Below are 22,374 nucleotides of genomic sequence, written 5' to 3'. Positions count from 1 at the left end.
CACTCAGCTAGGCAGTTTAGAAACATCTTCCTTTCTTGGTGGTGTTTGGTTTTGTTTGGGGCAAGAAGTAGAGTGAGAATAGAGGAAACATCCTTTCTTGACTGCATGATTCTAACTTGGAGCTTCAGAACAGCCACATGTGCCCTGGGAGGGGAATGAGCTCTACCTGGGGGCTTCTGGGCCTCTTGTGAACACAAGTCTGCAGAATGGTCCGTGCTCACCTCTGCCATCAGGTTGGTGCCCCTAGTATGCTAGGAGGCAGGGTCACCCCAGTATCTTTTCAATGGGACAAAGAGATTCTCTTGAGTCAGGAAGTCTTAAGTATCTGAGTCTCAGGCTCTGCAGAGAGCCTGCTGGAAGCTGTGGTCTTTTTCCCCAGGAAAACAAAACAAAACAACAATAACACAAAAAAATATATACTATAGATGTGGCTCACACTTCAGCACATTTACAGAGCCCCTCAAAGCCATGCCATGGACCTTGGCATATGGACCATGGTATGAAGAAACCCGCCTCCCCTGCCCCTCTGCCAGGCTCTTGGACCCTGGGAAACTGAGCAGCCAATGGCCAAGCTCCAGCTCTGTGCACGGCCATCACCATTTGGTTCACTGTTTCCCTCCACTGTGTACTATTGGAAAAGCACGAACACACCAAAGGGCAGGAATCCTGTCCTGCTCCTCCCATACATCTAGTGCCCAGTCTAGTACCTGGCACAGAAGAGGGTGGATAGCTGCCAGTAAAGCCCTGAGATGTGGCCACTGAGTCACTGGCCCACAGGGAGCTTCTGAGTAGCCAAAACAGCATATAATCCAGCCCAGGTGTAGCATGGACCTCAAAGCTCAGAGGAGAGGTGAGGTGGGTGGACAGGGAAGGTCTGGGAAGGCTTCCTGGAGAAGGAGATACTTGAACTTGGCTATGGAGGAAAGAGAAGGAAAATCATGTAGCATGGCACAGAGCAGCATTTTTTAGATGGAATTCCACAGAACGCCAGGGCACTGCAAAAAGGTAGGCATTGTGTGGAAAATAAAGGAAACCCAGCTTCCTCTTCTTTACAATGGAAGGAATAATGACATTTCTGAATATCACTTCGCTTCCTGTGAGCCGTGTGTGCTTTGGGGTCTTTGGTTTTACCTCTCTGGGCCTTGGTTTCCTAATTTCCTAATTTCCTAATTTCCTTTCATGAGGACCAAATAAGATCTCTGATGGGAAAGATCTCTGAGAGAGAGGAGAAAGTCCATAGCAGAATTAACCAGAACCCCTGCTGTGTTGGTACCCAGAAGGATCTCCCAGGGTGCAGGTAGAGCTGGAAGAGGTTTGGGGAAAGGCAGAAGAACATAATGCTACAGACCTCAGGCTTGGATGACCTGGTTTCAAATCCCAGCCCTACCATTTACCAGTTGTGGGATTCTGGGCAAGGTATCAACCAATCCATGCCTTGGTTTCCTCATTTATAAATTGGGACAATAATAGTGACTGTCTCATAGGGTGGTGAGGACACAGTGAAGTAGCTTAGAACAATGCCTAGCCCATGGATAGTGCTATGTGTTAGGATTCAGGTCCAGAGACTAAATACCTCCATTTCCCCATCAGTAAAATAGGCTGTGAACACTGAATGAGACTAGGCCAAGTGTCCAGTCTCTAAGTCTCAATAAGTGTGAGCTCTTGTCGCTGTTATTTTCATTATGGTTATCATAACCCTGGAAGAAACCGGCATATTCTCTGGAAAGGGTGGAATTTGACCCTTCTGGAATGCTGACCAATGCCTGTGAATGGTACAACACTTTTTACCAGGCTGTGCTGTGTTCTTATTACACATGTTCCTAGAAGCAGGTGTTGCTACCCCATTTCACAGATAAGAAATATGAGGGCTCTAGGTCACCACCACTGTCCACATCAGAGCAGACTTTGAACAATTCCCAGATATGTCCTCATCCCTGAGCCAAGCATGTGCACCTGGGAACTATCCTCTCAAGGGGCCTTCTGTCTGATGAGGGCCTCAGTACATTGGGGCCACCAATGAACTTTTCTTTAGTCAGCATTCATGCCCTATTTGGCCCTCTTCTGACTTCAAGAAATGCTGGGTCCTCCAGCCCCAGCCCCCAGCTGAAAAGCCACGTGGTCTGGGGCTGTGCCAGCTGCAGACAGGGCCTCAGGTTGCCCGTTCCCAACACCCTGTGCCCTTCGTCTGCTGACGTGAGCAAGGAGCCGGCCTCTGAGTCACACTACAGGAAACTGCTCCAGGCCACGCAGAAATTAGCCTTATCCTTCACATCCAGCTAATTTTAGGCAAAAAGATCTCTGCAAGTGATAGAGTGGGGGCTGACACCGTGAGAAACCCCCTCCCATCCAGGGCACCACTTGCTGCTGGCACAGACCAGGGGCTCAGCTCCCACGGCCTGGCAGTGTCGGAATTTCCCCCTGAAGGCCTGACTCTGGTGACAAATCAGGGGTAAACCTGGCTCCCTGTGAGGCCAGGGTTGGCCTCTGTCTCTGACCTGAGCTCCGTTCCTTCCCTCCTCCACTGTTGGTTCCATTCCACTCTGGCAATGCCCGTCCCTCCTTGCCCTCCACTGCTTCCTTTCCTTGCACACCCTCCCAGGATAGGACAGGAGAGCCCAAGACCTAGGTTTAAATCCTGACAGGCTTACTCTTCAAGAGACATTTACTCTTCAAGGGACACACGCAGAGAATTCGGTTAACTTCTTCGAGCCTCAGTTGCCTTATCTGTGAAATGGGAGTAATAACACTAGCCACCTTACAAGATGTTGTGAATATTAAGTTAGATAATCCACACGAAGGGCTTAGTGTGGTATATGGCATACCCTAGACACTGCCAAAATGATGTTCATTATCACTGTTATTATTATAGCCAAATATTTCTTATAAAAAACAACATGCATCAGCTCTATCCCCATGAAAGAAATCAGCAGTTAAATAAGATGGTACCAGGACCCCTCAGTGGCATGGTCGGCTGGGCATCTGACTCTTGGTTTCAGCTCAGGTTTGATCTTTGGGTCCTGAGATCTAGCCCCACGTCATTGGGTTCTGCATTCGGCATGGGGGGATGGTCTGCTTGAGTTTCTCTCCCTCTATCCCTCCCTCCCCTGCGCTAGTGCTCTCTCTTTCCCTCTCTCTCCCTTTTTTTCTCATTCTCTAAAATAAATAAATAAGTCTAATGAATAAATGAGATGGTACCAAACAAAGAGTTAATATGCTACCAGAGAAGGCTTCCCAGAGTAGGCTGCTTTGTGGTGAATCTGGAAAGCTGGGTGATAGGTATTGGAGTGGCCCACGAGGCCCCAGAGGCAGGAGCTGTTTGTCACTCTTCACTGTGTCTCCTGCATCTGGTCCAATGCCTGGGGGCTCAAACAAATATTCACAGAAATAAGGGAGGAAGACAGAGAGGTGGGGGATACCCCTGGGGCCCCTCTTTGTATGGGCTGGAAGGCTGCAGCAGGGGTACAGGACACGGGAGAGCCTGCATCACCCATGGAACAACTGGCTTCAATTCCCCAAGCTCTGAGAGGCCCTACCCTGAGCTGCTTGGCGTGCACACCCCTTGTCCTTCACCTCCAGGCCCCAATAGCTCAAGCTGTCAAAGGGGGCAGCTCAGGTCCCTCTGGGTGCTTCCTGAATTGGGCTTCGCCTGGTGGGGGAGACAGGGGAACAAAGAAGGGGGCCAATGGGCGGGGGAGGGGTGGTAGGAACTGGATACTGGAGTGTTGTGAAACGGAACCTCCGGTTAATTTTGTATGAATCCTATGGCCTGCCCAGGTGGAGGAGAGAGTGGGGCTGAGGGAGGAGAGGAGAGTGGATCACGGGGACCGTGCCTTGTGTTGCATAAACACAATGTTAAACCAGAACGCCCCTCAGACCAGCAGGGCCTGTGTCGTCATCCACAGAGCCGCCGCCAGCTGGGCACGGGGGAGGGTGTGAAGGCAGCGTGTGTTTTAAGTGTCTCTGGGCCCCAGGGGGTCGTCTGTCTGTCGTTGTGGTGCTCTATTTCTCCATGTGTTCCATTTCCCCAAGCATCACTGGGGCCCAGAGAGGTTGATGGGGGAACCAAGGTAGCCACAGATTCAGCAGTGTCCCAGGCAGGTGAGGCTGGGAACCCCTCAGACACAGGGTCCACATGGGGAATTCACGGCCTGACCACAGACACACAAGAACACCTCTTACTGGGGTCTTCCCGTGAAGTGATCCATGCCTGGTCTTAGAACCCAGGACTCTCAGGTGTCAAGTCTGGAGGAGAAAAGTTCATCAAAATACTTAAGAGGCTGAGGAGATGTAGCTGCCTTCTCAGAGACATGCAAGGGTGGCAGAGGGGAGGGCATGTAGGCTGGAGAGGCGTTTTGGCCTCACCTCTGACACCAAACAGGCTCCTGAGCTCTGTGGACCAGGACCTATATTCTCCTCTGTGAAATGGGAATGGTCTACTTCACCCTCCGCCATTTGGAGACCGTGGGCTGAAAATCCTTTGAAAGTTTTCTACAAAAGAATCATCTTCCAGTTTTCACTGAGGATTTCTATCCACCAGGATTCTCTATGATAGAAACCCATCTCAAACTGGCTTATGCAAAAGAGGGATTTTCTGGCTTGTGCAACTGAAAGGCTCAGGGACGGTTCTAGCCTCAGGTAAGGTGGGGTCCAAGGCCTCCAGGGCCACAGGAGGGCTCTGTCCATCCCTCTCCTGCTACCTCTCACCTCCACTGTCTTCCCCGTTGGCCTCATTCTCAGGCTGGCCCTCCTGTGAGCTTCAGGCTAACACCCTCCCATCCTCGCCCCCAGCCGCCAAAGGCACCTCTTTCCTCGCGGTCCCCTCCCCTAAGTCCCAAAACAAACTCTCATTGGACCACCTGGAATCACGTGGCCATTCTTGGCCCAATCCCTGTGGCCACAAGATAGAGAAAGCTGATAGGGCAGACCGCGGCCACGCGCTCACCGCAGAGTGGTGCGGGTCAGTCCACCCAGACTGCGTGGAGTTTGTGAGGTTGGAGAGGAGGATGGAAGCTCCAGCGGCGTGTACCTGTGGGCCTGCTGTGTGGAAGGCCTGTCCATGTGTTGGGGAAGGTGCGCACAAAGAGCGGGCGTGCTCTGTGCCTTTGAGGAGAGCCTGGAGGGGTAGAAAGGGTAGCTGAGGAGCGAAGGCGGGTTCAGGAGCACCAAATACACAGTGGTCATAGTCAAACCCCAGCACTGTTACCATTCACACCCGTGTAGCAGGCCTAGCTGGGACTGTCCACGGGAAGTAGTGGTAGGACTAGTGTCCCCTTGGTGAAGTGGCCAACTCAGTTTCATGGTCAAATCCTGGCTGCATTTCTTATCCCTCTGTGAAACACTAGACCCTTCTGTGCCTCAGTTTCCTCATCTGTAACATGGGACAATAACAGTTGCATAAACTCTCTTAGGGTTCCTGTGAGGATCCAAGTAACGTATGTGAAGTGCTTAGTGGCTGGCAGGTGGCAGGTGCTGCATCTATATGAGCTGTTACTATTCTATGCTGAGGAGTCTCTGTGTGACTTTAGGGACAAGTTGGTTTAAATTAACAGAGAAGTGAAAGGCCGGCTTATCCGGGCAGATCAGTGGGCTTGAGCAACACGTGAGGCTGTGGGTTTAAAAAAAAAAAAAAGCCCCAAATCTGATTTGCAAAGTTTATACACCCCCCACCACCATCACCAGGAAAAATAAATCCCTTAAAAGCACTAGCTTTCTGTGAAAGTCTGATGAATCACGTGTGGATGCTTTCCAGAATGCCACCCTCACATCTTTCTGAATCATCAATAAAATAAACCCACATGTTGATTGATACGTGCTATCCATTTTCCCAGGCTGGGTCAGCAGAATGTGTGTGAGGCAGACAGTTCCACAGGCTTGGGGGGTGGCCAGAAGGTACAGCACAGTTAGCGGAAGCGCCCGACCCACCACTGACCGAAGGGCTTCTGGGTGTATTCCAGCAAGTCTAGACGGACTTCTTGTTCCATGAACAATGCTATTTGGCTTTGTGGGTGCATGCAGTCAGGCATCCAGGGAAGGAATGGAGGCTGCAAGCACTTGTGGGGAACATTTACAAGTGGGCCTCACACTATGCAGACCCACTATGCAGAAAGCCTGCATCCCCGAGCTACCTGGCAGTGGTAATTTACTGCATGCAAACTCATCAGGGCCAGGCCCTTGCACTGGCTTGCCTCATGTCCTCACAGCAGCCCCTTGAGTGGGAAACAATAGCTTGGAGAAAAAGGGGGTCTTGATTTTTGCTCTGAAAACATCTTTGCTCTGCAGAATAAATATGCACTAAACACTAAGTGCCTACTATGTGCTTGGGACCATAAAGAACAAGGACTTCGAGTCCCAACTCCACCATTGAGGATTTTGAGCAAATCATTCCATCCCTCTGAGCCTCAGCGTCCCTTTTTGTAAAGGGCATGATCATAATGCCCACCTACCAGAACCATGGACACAGGTGTTCAGTGAATGTCCCATTGTTTCCCCTGCTTCGGTCATGCCAAGCGGAGGTGTAGGCCGGCAAGGCCGACACACATGCTCTTGTTGAATGCATATGTACTGTGTGCTTACAATGTGCAGCTTGAGCCACTTTGCTCTTCTGGGAAGAGATGCCTGCATGCTGCTCAGAAGCAGTGTTTGTGTGTTGTGGCTGTATGCAGGACAGGTGGGAAGGCCAAGACAGGGAGAGACAGCCTTATAGGACATTCCCTCTCCATCTTAGGATCGGGAGCAAAGAGAGGGGCATGTCAGACAGGAGACAACTCCAAGGTCACAGAAGAAGGCAAGAACCAGTAGAAAAGGGCAGCCAGTGGCAGGGGCCAGAGCCTCCTTCCAGCGAGAGGGGGGATCCCCTCCTGTAACCCTTCCCCATCCAGAGCTCCCTAAACACTTCCAGGAAAGAGGGGTGCAGAGCTGGGTTGTAAATTTCCGTGTCCTGAAAACTCTCCCAGTCTAGCTACAATACCAGTTACATCTGTGATCCTAGAGGTTCCTTAACACATCTTGAGTGCTTGCAGACCAGGCTTGCTGCAGAGTGTCTGTGCTACTACCTCATTTCATCTTCGCAAACAGGAATTATTTCTATCCACAGCTCAGAGCACCACTACTAATAAGGGGCACGGTCAGAATGGGTACCCAGGCAGGTTGACTCCTGAACATGTGCACATAATCCCCTTACTCTACTGTCTCCTGCTGACAAAAATAACTCTTCAGCCAGAGGGGGTGTGCTGAAGGTCGTAGGAGGAGGCAATCCAATCCGTGCCCGCTGGAGACAAATACAGGAGAGGCTTTCTTTGAGCTAGGTCGCAAAGGCTGGGGAGTTGAATATGCAGAGATGGGAAGGAAATCACACTTTTAGAGAAGGAAACAGCATGAGCAAAGGCCCTGAGGTGAGACCTAGAATGTCATGCGAAGAAATGAGGCATTCTTGTGCTTGGAGCCTAGGATGTATCTCAAAGGGCAGAGAACCCAGCCCACAGACTAGGGATTGGTTTTTGTAGACTAGGACTTCTAGTTGATTTGTTCATGCTGTGGGCAGGCTCTGCTTTGGCAATAGGTGTTTATATTTGTCTGTGCTGTCCACGAGAGTGTGAAATGGGCATGAGGTGGGATGGTGTGGGGGGTGGGCAGGGAGAGTACAGCCCCTTTGCATGGGCCAGAAGAGCCAAAGAACTTGCTGAATGTAGGGAAATTGAGGGTTTGGAAAGGTGGTTCTTATACTGGGTTCCCTGGCATTCCACAGTGGTGCCCCAGGGGACAGGGAGATAAGGAGGTGAAGTTTTGGGCTTCCTGCCCCACCTTGTACCAAAGCAGCTCCTTTTTTTATCTGTTTTGCATGGTGAAGCATCTGGCAAGATTTTTTTTGACAAAGAGTTGTTTTAAAAAATAAAAGAAAAAAAATTGAAAACCCTTGATGAAATTGGTGAAAGGCAGTAAACTAGAGTATGTAAAAGCCTGGGTTGGCACCCGGGTTATGTAAGTTCTCAGTGCCTCAGTTTTTACATCGGTAGAATGGAGCAGGTGGTATCCAGCTCCCAGGGCCCATACTAGTCTATGGACTCAATAAGAAAACACACAGAGGGCCCTGCCTCAGAGGGCCCTGCCTTAGGAGAGGATTGTCTGTCCTCATGTATTGTTCCCCCAGGGGGTGCAGGAAAAGGACACTGAGCCCACCAACCTGAGTTAGCAGACACTGAGCTAGGAAGACTCGGGTGGGGACCATCCTGACTTTGACGTTTATTAACTGAGACCTTCTCACGCCCGCCCACCTCCACCCTGCAATTCTGCCCCTCATGCTCCCCATCTGGAAAATAAGAGTATGGGTTCTGTTGTCTCTGAGACTCCTCCGGACTCAGACATTGTAGAATTCTAAACACACTGCCTCAATACCCCTAGCAGTACAGACATCAAACTGGCCAAAGGATGGCAGACTCAGAGCCAGACCCCAGTGACTATGGCCTTGAATCTTGGGGGTGTAGCTGAGACTCGACCCTAACATATCCACAACCATGCCTGTAGCCCCTCAACCCAGCTCCAGCCCACCCCTTCCCTACCAGGCAGCTTCCAAATCCTACACACACTGACCTCCAAAGGCCCAGGGGTATTCCCTGGCAAAAATTCTCTGGCCCACAGAAGCCCAAGGGTCTGGACACCTGTTTCTGATTATTTTGCCTCCCTGGGTCTCGATATCCTCATCTGCCAAATGGGCCAAGGAGTGAGAGATGTTGTTCAGTAAATGCAGGCTGGACTGTCAGTGGTAGGTCAACCTCAGGGGTCTGCCCAGCCTGGCTCCCACAAAGCTTGAGAGAGCTGAAGCAGGCTCTCCCTGCAGACCTGCCTGTCACACGAGAGGCCCTGACAGGGCAGGTAAGTTATCTCCACAGGCCCCCCTCACCACAAAATGATTATCTTACTCCTCCTGGCAAAACCCAGGCCCCTGCTGTAGTTTCAGACCTAGAGCTATTTATAGGCAGTGGAAATTAGCATCTCGGCTCCTGGTTCCTTAGGACCCCCCGCCAGCCTCAGCCTCAACCCCAGAGGGAGACTCCCCTGGAAGTTTTCGTGGTTCCAGCAAATGATCCCAGGGACTACTTAGGAGCAGAAAAGACTCTGCTCTCTCTGTGTGATAGATGCCGACAAGATGCCGTGGAGTTGAGAGGCAGAAGTGAGCCCTTCTAGCTGAAGAATCTGGGAAGGTTTCATGGAGGAGGCAGTATGTGAGCACGATGTTGGAAGGATAGGCAGGGTTTGCAATGGGGAAGGGCACTCTAGGGAGAGGGAACAGTGGGGACAAAAGCACAGAGTCAGAGAAGAGTCTGTAAAAGGAAGAGCCTTTCCTTCTGTTTGGCTGGAGCTTGGACGAGGGAGTGACTAGAAGAAGTGATAATAATTAGGGTTAACAGGGTGCCTGGGTGGCTCAGTGGGTTAAGCCTCCGCCTTCAGCTCAGGTCATGATCTCAGGGTCCTGGGATTGAGCCCTGCATTGAGCTCTCTGCTCAGCAGGGAGCCTGCTTCCCTCTCTGTCTGCCTCTCTGCCTGCTTGTGATCTCTCTGTCAAATAAATAAATAAAATCTTTAAAAAAATAATTAGGGGTAACTGAGCATTATAGATCTTCCAGATAGCACCCTGAGAGCATTATAACCATCATCACCTCATTTAATCCTCCCAACAACCCTCTGAGGCAGGCACTGGGATTATCCTCATTTTTACAAATGAGGAAATGGAAACACAGAGAAGTTAAATCACTTGCTGACAGTCACACAGCTCATGTGTGCAAGAACTGGAATTCAGATGCCAGCAGGCAACCCCAGAGCCCATACTAGGCGCCTCTGTCAAGGGGTCTGAATGTTAAGGCAAAGGCTTGGGCTTCAATTAAGAGACAGGAGAGAGCCCTAAGGGTTCTCGAGCAGAGGAGCAGTGTGGTCAAAGCAGCTAGTCTGGATTGGAAAGGGAAACAGCCCAGGGAATAAAGGCAATGCAGAGGGAGAGGACAGTCATTGAGAGAGAGGTGACAGAGTTAGACCTGGCCAGGGTGGTGGTAATGGAGAGGAGGGAGCACTGAGCAGCAGGACCCTGCCTGTGATAGGTGATCAAGGAAGGCTCCATTTTTAAGATAGCAGCTGTCTGCTCATGGAGGAGACTAGGAAAGAACAGCGACTCAGAACCCAGCAGAGAGGCTAGACCTAGAAGTGAAACACCTAGATGACAGAGAAGTCATCTCATAAGTGTGCTCATAAGTCCCACACCTGCACAGGGGAAGGTGAGCCACAGGAGGGCAGAGATGTGGGCCTGTGCTGTTCACTGCTATATCCTAGCACCTAGAATAGTGCCCAGCACAGAATACACTCAATAAACATGAATGAGTTCACCTGGAGCACTTGTCAAGCACAGGTCCTTAGGAAATGCCAGCTACTAAGGGAGTAGGCAGCAGGCAGAGCAGGAGATGTTAGAGAGGCATAAGGAGAGGGTCACCTGCAGGTAGGGTGTGATCAGAGTGTTTGACACTGGATAGGCAGTCAGTTAGACATAGAGGTTGTCGGGAGAGGTTCAAGGAGGACAATAAAAGAACAACAGCATTGGGGACAAACTGCTGGATGAGGTCTTGGGAAACATCTGCTGAACAGAAGAGCAAAATCAAGCATTCTCTGGAACTATCTCCCATCACCCACAACAACTCAACTGGGTGAGAGCAGATGTAACAAAGGCCTGAGTGACTCACAGGTGCATAGGACCACAGGTCTGGAAGAGTGCTCAGGGACCATCCAGCAATCCCCGGGTACACACTGGAACAGAGAGGCCCAGGAGGGAAGGGCCCTGCCCAAGCATAAAGCTCTGACAACCAGGGAGCTCTTAGTAATGCCTACACGTGGAAAAGGGGGCAGAGTCCATCCTCCCTGCCCCCAAAGCATCCATCCTTCTCTCCCCAGGCCCCCCAGTTTTCTCATCCATCCTTGTACGGCCTCTGTGCTCCTTCTGAGGGGCCACCATAACAAATGACCCAGACCAGAGGACTTAAACTATGGAAATGTGTTGTCCCACAGTTCTGGAGGCTGGAGGTCTAAGATCAAGGTGTTGGTCAGCAGGGTTGGCTCCTTTCTAGAGCCATGAGGGAAGCCTCTGTTCAGGGCCTCTCTCCTTGCTTGTGGATGTCCATCCTCTCCCTGTGTCTTAACATTGTCTTCCATGCATCTCTGTGCCCACATTTAAGACACCGGTCATAGATGATTAGGCCCACCCTGACAACCTCATCTTAACTTAGTAACTAGTCACCTCTGCAATGACCCAGCCTCCAAATACGGTCACATTTGAGGCGCTGACGTTGATGGTTGTGGAGGGACTCAGTTCAATCCAAAACATTGTCACTTGAGACAATCACTTCTGCTCTTGAAAACAGTTTCTCTCCTATAAAAGCAGGGACATAAATGGGAACAGATGAGGCCTCTGGGGGCTGGGGGCAGATGAGCTCACTGCCGAATGGACACTTATGCCTCAGAGAGCCTATGGCACGCTGGGCATTAGGAAGTAACGATACGGCCTAAGTGTTAAATAGCAGACGCCCCCAGGTCTGAATCCCTCCTGTGCCACTTCCGTACTTGCTGTGCTATGCCAAGAAAATGACTTCACCTCTCAGAACCTGTTTACTCATCTGTGAATTAGTGCTTATTCATGGGCCCCTGTGAGGCCTACATGAGCAGGTGTGTGTAAGAACACACGGCACAGAGTAGGGAGCCTGCAGGGAATGCAGACCATTATTATTATTCTCATTACCATCATCATCATTCAATAGGTTTTTGAAGGTGAAGCCCAGAGAGGGAAAAATCCTGCCCAATCTCACACAGCCGTCTGGCATGAAACCAAATGAGAACTCAGGTCTTCCCATCAACACTCTCAGCTTTTTCTTTCATTTTCTTTTCTTTTATTTTACTTATTTTAGAGAGAGAGTGTGTGTGGAGGGAGAGAGAGAAAGAGAATCTCAAGAAGAAACCCCACTGAGCACCAAGCTCAATGTGGGGTTCAATCTGACCACCCTGATATCATGCATGACCTGAGCGGACATCAAGAGCCAAACACTTAACCAACTGAACCACCCTGGCACCCCCAGTCTCAACTTTTTAAACCACATCTCTGTGTGATAATTTAAAAAAAAAAAAAAAGTAATTTCTAAATGCCCAGTATTAGGAGAGCAATGAAGCCTATTTTCAGCTTCTCCGTATGCCACATGGAACACTGTGGAAAATGGTAGTCGCCGAGAACACAAAGTAGCATGAATGAGGTCTTGAAATAGGTGATATGAAAACAGGGAGGTTTACCAGTGACCATGGCAACAGCCTCACAAAAACATGCAAGGGAAGAGAAGCGTAAAGGAAGCATCCCGAAGGGGCCGGTGCTGGGCCTAAGGGGTGAGACTTCGGGGTGATGGTTTTTCTCTGTGTCTCCTTCTGCATTTGTGGGGATGTGGTTCCGAGATGGGTCATCTGAGGACCAGTGGCCCCCCAAGCAGCGTGAGGAAGATCCCCGGTCAGAATGCTCCACGTTGGAGCAAGGGCTGGAAAACCGAGCTCAGTTTTCGGGAAGGAAATTGGGACATGCAGGGGTCAATGGCAGGACGGACAGACCCAGAAGCTTGAGAGTTTTCCTTTGCTTCAAAACACACTGGAGCTCAGGCCCCAATAAGAGAGAGCGGGGCCAAGGTGGGGCCAGGTAGACCCCTCCTTTGCCAATGACCTTGATTCTGGTTTCTTGGTCCCACTCACGTGCCTCTTTCTAGGCCGCAACATTCTCAAGGGCCTCCAGGTCTGGGCATTGTGGACTATGAAAGTGGGGCCTGAATCCCAGGCCCGCGGCTTGGAGGCTGTTTGGCAGGGCCTGGACATGGTGCACCAACTGAGGATCCAATGTCAGCAGCTCAACTCACTCACTGTGTGACCTCAGATGAATTATAGTCCCCCTCTGAGCCTCAGTTTCCTCATCTGAAAAGTGGGCTTAGATAACGCCTACCTACAGGGTTACCAGAAAAATTAAATGAGAATAATGTGTATATCAGCCTGTCCCTTTTATATCCTCTCTCCCTCCATATATTCTCCCTATCATGGCCTGAGTAAACTTAAATATGAATCTGCTTGTGCCACCATTTACTCAAAACCCAGTGGTACCCACTGCTCTTAGAACAAAATTAAAATCCTTCACTGTGACCTTCAGTCCTGGTGTGATCCAGCTGTCACCCATTGCAGAGTCTTCAAGGACAGGTTTCTAGGCCCACAGGAGATGAGAGTCCCTGGAGCTTCCTTTAAAACCACAGAACTTGCCTTTCCATTGATGTCTTATTGGGATTCCAGAATAAATTAAAGATAACTGAAAATAAATAGTAATTATAATGTTGAGACTATAGATACCCTACCCCTTACTAATCCCCACTAAATTTCACACATCCTCTGGTGGAGTATGCCCCATCCTCTGGCTGAGAATCATTGCATTCATTTAATTCTTCTATCTTTTAAAAAAACATTTATTGAGTGCCTATTATGTGATGCTAGATGTTGTCCTAAGTGCTGGGGATATAGCAGTGAACACAGATACCTCCCCTCACAAAATTTATAGGGATCCAACAAAAAAATACAGAAACAAATAAATGAACAAGAAAATGTATCAGGTGGATAGGACTTTGAGGGCACACAGGGGAAGAGGCGATTGAGATGGGCTGTCAGAGAGGGCTTCCCTGTGGAGGTGTTATCTAACCTTAGCCTCAAATAACATGCTGCATCCCCACATTTGACTGAGGGTGAGTTCTGGTCAGGCTCTAGCTGTTCAGTGTTTTCAGATCTCCTGTGTCCTTTTCCTGGGCTCTGCCAGGCACTCTGTTAGGCACTATATCATTTCATGATCTCTTTTTATATCATGGCTGGCCTGGGTGATAAGCATGTTCAGCCTCCCATTTTATAGTATAGAAACTGAGGCTCAGAGAGGACTTGCATAGAGTCACAGAGATGGGTCACAGAGATGGGACTTGTCTTTGAGTCTTCTAGCTTTCTCAATCTTGTGCCTCTTCCTCCATCTCTTTTCTCGCCAGGATGTTATTTGGAAAAGTTACAGTGTCAGAAAACGAGTCCCCTAGTCTGTTAGAGCCTGGAGCTACCAGCTGGGAGAGAACCAAGCCTCAGGAGGCCACTGAGTGTTCAGTAAGGTAAAGGGGTTACAAAACTGGCCCAATCCCAGAGGAATAAGCATGCAGGAAAAGTCCTAGGCAAGCCGCATTGCGGGGGGGTAGAATCCCTGCAGAGGCAAACTGTAGAACACAGAGGTTAGCTTTGTAAATTACCATACTTTGGTTTACTCCTAAAAGAAGAAAGCATTTCTCTTCCATAGAGTATCTGGTGGGTAGGCAGGCACCACCCTAGACTTTTCGATTTTATGCTTCCTGAGGGCAGGGGCAGTTTCATTTGCTTCTGAAACCCCAAGCACCTCGTGGGATTCTGAGTAAGTGAAAACATGAGTGAGGATTGCATACACATGCGCATATGTGTGGCCTGCAGGTGCCTCAGCCTGCCTCCCCGAAACCAGAACCCACCGCCCAGCTCTGCATGGGGACCACGGAAATATCGGAGACTAGCCCTAGCCAAAGCCCCCAGTAAGCCACATGCTCCCCGCCCGTACCCTGGCCCGACTTCCCTGCATTCCCACTCTCTCTGATGTGGAAAGGTATGTGCCTTTCATCCCCACCCAGAAGTCGGGTCTGGGGGAAGGTACCAGCCAGGGAGGGGCTGGGATCTGACTCAGAGAGATGTGCCTCCTGCCACCCCCTTGCTGGCCTCAAGGACGTAGGAGCTGGCACGAAGCCGCCAGCATCCTCTTGAAGTCCTGGGAGATCTAATTACCCAGACAAGGAGAAAGTGGTGAGCAAGCGAGCTCCGGGGTTTGGAATGATCAGGTTTTTGACAGTCAGCGCGGGGCCAGACTGCAAAACTGTCCCTCTGATGTTCTACAGATAGGCCTGTGAAACAGCAGACTGTTTGATCAGGAACTGCCAGCTTTTCTGTCACCCCCAAAGGCTTTCCTAAATCGTCCTAACAATTACCATTTCAGGGAGCCAGCCATGCTTCAGGCCTCAGCATGTTAATGAGAAAAGTGCAGCCACAAGATAGGAGGCTAATGGAGACCCCACTTGAAGCTGGGGTGAGTCCCCACCCTGGGGTTTAATACTGAGCATGGGGTGTGGCCTGGATTACTTGCTCTTTAAATACCACATCGTCATTCCAGTATGAACACCATTTTATAGATGAGGAAACTGAGGCATGGTGTGCCCGAGGTTGCTGAACAACAAGTTGCCAGGGGGGAAATCTGAACCCAGGCCTGCCTGGCCCTAACCCCTGCTCTTTCAATGTGTTCCAGATGCCCTCATATCATAGATATGTTTTCCCCTATCCCTATTTTGTGTGTTAGAATTTCAGAGACTCTTGGGATGCATGATACCAGCTCTGTCCAAAAGTTTTGACCCTGAAAAGTACTAAGAATGATGACTTTCTGCATGTTGTTTAGTTTACGGGCATTTTTATTTTTGCCATACATCTCTGAGAAGGAATTTCCTCCAGTAGGTGTGGGACAAAGCAGTAGGGGTTTAAGGGTATCAGCTCACCTTCCTTTGCAGAGTAGAAAAGCCTGGAGTGAGACAAGGGTCAGAAAGGCTCACTAAGCACCAGGCACAGGAAGAGACCTTCATCTGGTTTTCGATTGATTCACCAGATGTTTCTTGAGCACTTACTATGTGCTAGATGTAGTGTAGGCCCTGGAGACAGACACAGCAATGAACAAAATAATATCACTGCTTTGGTGGGTCCTGCATTCCAGTGTGGGGGACAAGCAAAATAATGAAGAAAAGAGCAAAATCATTGAGGCTATCCATCATAATAAATGATCTAGAGGAAATAAGCAAGGGGTTGAGGTTGGGGATAACAGAGTGGATCCTCTGAGACCTTGGAATCAGGAGGCAGAGAAGACCTGGAAAATGAGAGGAGGCTGCATGTGTGTTGGAGGGCAAAGAGTGGGGAGTGGCCCCAGCATAGGCTGGGAGGTGGGACCTGAGCGGTGAAGCTAAAGGAGAAAGCAGGGACTGTACCACCGAGCCTGCTTGTGGGAGGTACACATGGTTTCTTCTAAGGCAGGCAGCTGCTGGGGCTGGAAACAGGCTGAGAATAGGCTTCCTGGAGAGGAAGAGGCAAGGCCACTTTTTGAACCCCTACCTGGTCGAGGGCCTCTGCATCTGTCCTACCCGCTGGGGGAACCCCAGCCCCAGTCTCTAAATACAGGGCCCTGCCCACCCCACCTGCCTTGGTGCTTTGTTCTGTTCATTTTGGTTATGTGCCTCAGGCCAACTTGAACTCAATAGAATGTGACTTGAGGATTCATTGGGAACATTTTGTTTCCCCACAAAATTAAAAGCTGCTACAAGGATGTATGTTTCTTGTTGCTAGGCAATCAGGTGTGACCTGTGAGCAGTGGGGGCTTTTTCTGGACAGAGTGACTGGTCCATCCACCCTTCTCTTTCCACAACTTTTCAAGGCCCATACCCTCCCAGGCAGAACCCCAGGGACTCACAAGGAGGGGGACAAAATACAAGGTAGACAGAAGCAGAAGAGGGTGATTATTTTAAACAAACACCTAATGGGTTCAGCCCAAAGGAAAAATAAAGAGAAGGGCCTTTTGCCAAAATTTAGGGAAAGTCCTTTGTGACCATTGTAGTGGTCCGCACTTTTACCAGATGCTAAATTAAACCCTATTCTGAGCACATTAACCTACATAATGAAGGTTCTTGCATAACCCCCATTTTAAAGATAGGAAAACTGAGGCACCTGGTGGTTAACATGCCCAACCTGTAAGCGGCAGGGCCATGCAGTCTGTCCCCAACCCAGCACCAAAGCAAAGGGGTGAATGACCCAACTGAGAGATCAGATTGGAGTTGAAGAGGACAAATAGAACACATGAGAGGTTTACTCAAAAACTGGAATGAATCAGTTCAACTCTTAGTGGGGTCTTACTGTGTGCTGGACAATTTTCCTTATACAGAAATGACACAAAGACCTCCTGTCTGTAGAAAGGGAGTAGAAGCAGATGGACCCAAACAGGCCATCATACTCTTTACTGGAGGGTGGCAGGTGCCATGAGAGAGAAGAAAAACATGCTGGGAAGGATGGCATTGAGGGCAGACCCCAAAGGAAAGGTGAAGGACCCAGCCTGGAAAAGCAACCAAAGGTGGAAAAAGAGGCATTTCAAGTGTCGTTTTGTTATATTGGATTGGAGTTAATTTTTTAGGTGTCTGTCTCCACCCAGATGGGAGCACCTCAAAGCAGAGGTCATGTGTCATTTATTTTTGTGTCCTTAGGAGACAACACATATCTGACTTTTTCCATGACAGCAATCACAAAATGTTTATTTAAAAACACATGAACAAAGCAGAAAGAAATGGAGAATGAATGTGATTGGTCTTAACTCTCAAACAAATGTTAGACTCTATTCAGCATTTATAGCCATTAAAAGTTCTAGCATGGAGACTGGACACTTATTGGAGGTCAGAACTGCATATATGGTGGGTCAGAGGCAGTGGGGCAGGGAGGACAGAGACTCACGAAGGCACCATTGTAGAGTAGCCAAGTGAGAGATACTGGCAGCCCAAACTCAGATGATGATCTCAAGAGTGAAAAAGAAAAGGCCAAATCTAGAAATACCAAGGAGGCTGGTCAGTATGACCAGAAAGAGGAACAGATTTGAAGGACTCAATGAGCTGTGTCTTAGACTTGCTGAGTTGGAAACCTGGCCAAAACAACCAAGTGGGGCTACATTGTGAGCTCCATGAAATCCTGGCCCAAGGATCGAAAGGGAGAAGACAAGATGAGAGGCGCAGCAAATACCTTAAACACAATTCTCCACTTCCAGAACCCATGTGTGTAGGTTCATCAATCCCACGCTCAACTTGAGGTAGACTCTGCTAATCAATCATGGTTGACTTGCAAGATGAAACTTATTTGTTGCCCCTGTTGGAGAAGCAGCAGCCCAGTGGTGGTGAGGGAAGCCTTCAGAGAGTCCCTCTCTGACAGTCAAAATAAAGAGAGAAGGGGGCAACGAAGGAGCAGAGGTGGGAGCAGTGAACCCTGGAAGTTAAGGTCAGGGTTTAAACAATTTGAGGTCAAGGTCAGAACCATGACCTTTCTCTTCTGTATGCCTTAAACTCTTTTTTAAAAAAAGACTTTAAAGACTTACAGAGTTTAAACACTTAAACTCCTTAAGAGTTTTTTTTTTTTAAACAACTCTTTATAAGTGAAAGCACCCAGCTATAATTATTCATTCATTCCAATTAGTGACAAAGCATTCATTCTTATGAATAATAATATTCTGAGGGCACATTCAGTAACTTTCTGGGTAAGCTTAACTATTCTAAACTGATTTCAGTTTTATTGTTGGTGAAGACTTTAAGGAGAGTGCTTTTCTTCTGCTTTGAGATCTGCAGCCTACCAGCCACCCATTCTGCCCATACCTGTTTGTTATGGACCTACTATGTGCTGGACTGTGTTACAGGTAACGGAACAATCTCCACCAACCTCGTCAGGGAGTTCACAAGTCTGGCAAACTAGGGTAACAGCCGGCCTCAGAGCTGTCCATGGTTCCAGCAGTGGGCAGGCTCCACAACCTTCCTTCCTCTCCAGACTGTCAGCTTAAAAATTAGAGAGAGAGAATGTTCTCAGTCTCCTTCCAGTTTTCAAGAAAGCATCACAGCTGACCTTCCAGCATCCCTGCCTTCAACCTAGCAAGAGCAGGGACATGGCCAGTTAGCTGAGTAACTATCTCTTCTCTCCCAGAGGAGGATGGACTTGCCTCCTAACAGAAATGTCCCCAAGGGGTAGACTAGAAACTCAGGCATCCCAGGAACTGAATTCTTAAGGCCAGACACATGAATCTTGTCTAATGCTTGGATTTAGCAAAACTTCAGAAACAGTTTGCTGAAGGAACCCTCTCTCCCAAAGCAACAGCCTTCTAAGTAACACTCAAAGGAAAAATGTGACCAGTTTTTAGGTAGGGAAGGGAGTAGCCAGCTCCCGGCCAGACAGGAAGAATCTAGCATATGAAATGAAAGAGGCTTTTCTGTCCCATGGGCAGCAATGGGGAGTGCGGGGAGGGGGGGCAGTCTTTGTCAAATTATTGAAGAGATACACGGAGCATCGAAGTTACAAAAGAACATCCAACAGTGTTAAGCATCAATGTGAATGACAGACACAGAATGCAAATGCCTACTGTTCCCAAAAGAGACACCCACACACGCCAGCAGCAAGGAGCAGCAGGGGCAGGGGACTCGATGTCAGGACTTGGGTTCTAGTCCTGGCTATGTCACTGAAAGCTCAGGCTCCTCCTCCACAGAGTACAGACAAGGCTATTGGCCTCACGTAGTTTAATTCATTCAGCTGGTGACTTCGGGTAATACTTACCAAATGTCCGCTCTATGCCAAATACTGTGTGCCATGCATTGCCTCACATAATCCTCCCATCAGCCTCTAGGGTCTGCAGGAGCTCCCATTTTATTACCCAAGAGGCCCAGAGAAGGTGAGTGACTCGCCTCAGGCCACACAACTTAAAAGTGGTCCAGCTGGAATCACAGTTAATCACAGGACACAATAACCACACATTTCAAAGCCCAGAAGATCAAAATTAACTGCATGTCCTACTTGCTTCCAAAAGACTTGGAGACAGCATATGGTAACAGCAACACGCAGTTAGACCTCCAGGTGGATGGAGAAGCTCCAGGGAGGGTGGGAACAGCCATTTCTGCTTAGCAGTATACGTCCACCGCTTGAGGGAGTGCCGTGCCAGCACAGGGGGGCTCATGGCTGCAAGTCACTGAATGAATGAATGACCGAATGAATGAACCCAAACACTGTAGCAATTCAGAAGAGAATGCAAGCCCGCTTCCATGGATTCAAGTCCAACTCTACCACTTCCTAGCTGTGTGTAAAATGGGGTGACAGTAGTTCCCCATACAAGGAGTCAGCTGGAGGATGAAATGGGCTTACACAAGGCAGAGCAGTTAGGCATAACTTATGCAGAGCATAAGGCATAGAGCCTGGCCCACGTGAAATACTGGGTGTTGTCCGTGGCGATTCTGAGGATGAGTGGTTTGACCAGAGGGTTTCATACGTATGCTGTGACTGAGCACGGCGACAGCCCTTCCTCCCTCCACGAGCACAGGGCGTGTACCGTATCCATCTCTAACAAAGGACACAAAATGAATGACACGGGCCTTGCCTTTCGGGAGCTCAAAATTAAGTAACCAGAAGGGTCAGCTAAAATACCACGTAATAACCTCTATAGAGATAAGAGGCAGGAGCAAGGTGCCGTTGGGTCAAAGTGGGGCTGGTCAAGGGTGGCTCCCTGCACCTTTTCCAGGAAGGCTGAGAGCCAGAAGGGCAGCCAGACAGAGAATGGCATGCTTTAGGCAGGGCCGGGGGTAAGAAGTTTGCCATCATCGACATCCCTGCTCCCTGGTGGGTCCCTCTCTGTGTGTGCCACACACACACTGCACGTTCATCCCTGGGCAGCACCCTCCAGGAGGCGAGGGGCCCCAGGGCTGACCCAGCAGCCTTAGAAGGCCCCTCATAAAAGATTAACAGCTTCATGAATCAGTGATACGGTTACTAGAGAAGCGTGCGGGAGGATCTGGGAATGGGCGAGCAACAAGGGCCCTTCCGGAGCCAATCCAAGCCCCCCAGTGGAAAGGAAGCAGGGGCGCGGCCGCTGATTGGAAGAAGCCAGACCCCAGGGCTGTCTCACGCACTCGTCAAGCAGGTCTCACTGACCTGTCTTCTTTTTTGGGGTTCCCCCAGGACAGAGTGTGAGTTGAGGATGGGGTGCGGGTGGTATATTTGGGAGCGATCCCAGGAGTGAGAGAAGGAGGGAGACACCAGGGAAGAGAGGAATGCCCACATGAGATCTGCTAGGGACTGCTTACAGCTTTCACAGGGAGTTACCCTCAGCTTTCTGGGGTCTTTGTGCGTTCTCTGCTTGGCTTTATAGCTGTCGCACTACCATCATTCTCCTCACCTCCCCCACTCCATTCCCCCCGCCTCCCAGAATTCTTTCATCCTGAGGGAGAATCTATTTCTAGGGGATGCCTCCTAGTCCTCAAAGAAGCTGCCGTTTTTAACAACAGAGAGAAGCTGCTGTCAGAGAGAAGAAGGCCTCTACCTTCCTGGTTCTGTCTGATGTGAAATCTCACCAATGGTTTCCCCAGCCGTCACTTCAGACCCCTGAAGTGGCAAGTGTGTGGGACGCCTCAGGGTGACGCTGGACATGTGTGTTTCCCGCAAGTCCTTTGTGAGACTGGCTGGGGCCTTCTCCATCCCTCCCATCAGCAACAAAGAGGAGATCACAGAGGTGATTACAATGCGGCCTTGGCCATGGTGGGGGTGACTTGAGGAGACCCCAGGTAGCTCCCAGGCCCCTCAATCCTCAGCCTGCAAGTGTCTAAGAGCAGGTGTTGTCTTGGAATTACACAGTGCTCCATCTTTACCTCCTTTCTCCCCATGCAAGTGTCTAGGAGAGGCCACATATTTATTGAATATCTATCAACTGAGTATCAGACCAAGACAGATGCACTTGCTGCCTCCATAGAGCTTAGAGTCAGCAGGGACTCACACATTAAGAAAAACTAATTACATTATTAATTATTGAAATCATAATAAAAATGAAAGGGATTTTCAGAGAGTTGTGAGAACTTTCAAAATGAGTTCCCACCTAGGGGCAGGGAGAGGGATAGATTTGGCCAAAGGAAGTGCTCAGTTAGGTGCAAAGAGGGAAAGGGCATTCCAGACAGAAGGAACAGCATGTGCAAAGGCCCTGTGGCAGTAAAGCACTTCTGCTGAAATCACAGAGAAGAGGCTAGTATCACTGAAGCATAGCAGTCGGAGGAAAAAATGAGTCTTCAGAAGAAAGTGAAGGCCATACTGTACAGGACCTTTCAGAATTGGCAAGGAGCATAGATTTTCCCTGTATGCTGTGGAAGCCACTGGAGCATTTTAAGCAAGGGCCTGACATTAACACTATGGTTTATACTTTTGAAACATACCTCTGGCTGCTGGGTGAAGAATATTGAGAGTGGGAGTGGGGAGACTGGGAAGACCAAAGCTACCGAGGACAGCAGTGATGGTGGCCCAGACCAATATGCAGGCTGTGGAGGGGAGTGAGCAGAGCTGAGATAATCATCTCTTTGGGTATAGGAGGTCCACTGCATGGAAAAATAGGGTTGGGGCAGGAGAGGACCCTGATGGGAGATGAGGACAGGACTCAGGGGAAAGAGGAAATGATGGGCATTGCGCATATAACACCTACTATGTATC

At 49.4% G+C, this 22,374-nt stretch overlaps 1 protein-coding gene and 1 long non-coding RNA gene across 12 annotated transcripts in view; one reads left to right on the top strand and one right to left on the bottom strand.

Moving 5' to 3' along the window:
• Positions 1-22,374, top strand: part of ATP2B2 (ATPase plasma membrane Ca2+ transporting 2) — a 366,154-nt gene that overhangs the window by 253,151 nt on the left and 90,629 nt on the right. The window lies entirely within an intron of this gene.
• On the bottom strand, positions 713-21,271 carry LOC116580665. Its single transcript, XR_004281751.1, has 9 exons — positions 21,224-21,271; positions 18,589-18,701; positions 15,633-15,782; positions 13,196-13,354; positions 11,273-11,404; positions 4,943-5,113; positions 3,534-3,646; positions 3,219-3,356; positions 713-913 (listed from the first exon to the last, which is right to left on the bottom strand). It is a non-coding gene; the product is annotated as an uncharacterized LOC116580665 (long non-coding RNA).

The sequence above is a fragment of the Mustela erminea genome, chromosome 1 (assembly GCF_009829155.1).
Source record: "Mustela erminea isolate mMusErm1 chromosome 1, mMusErm1.Pri, whole genome shotgun sequence".
NCBI classification, from domain to species: domain Eukaryota; kingdom Metazoa; phylum Chordata; class Mammalia; order Carnivora; family Mustelidae; genus Mustela; species Mustela erminea.
This window is presented reverse-complemented; position numbering and strand designations above follow the sequence as displayed.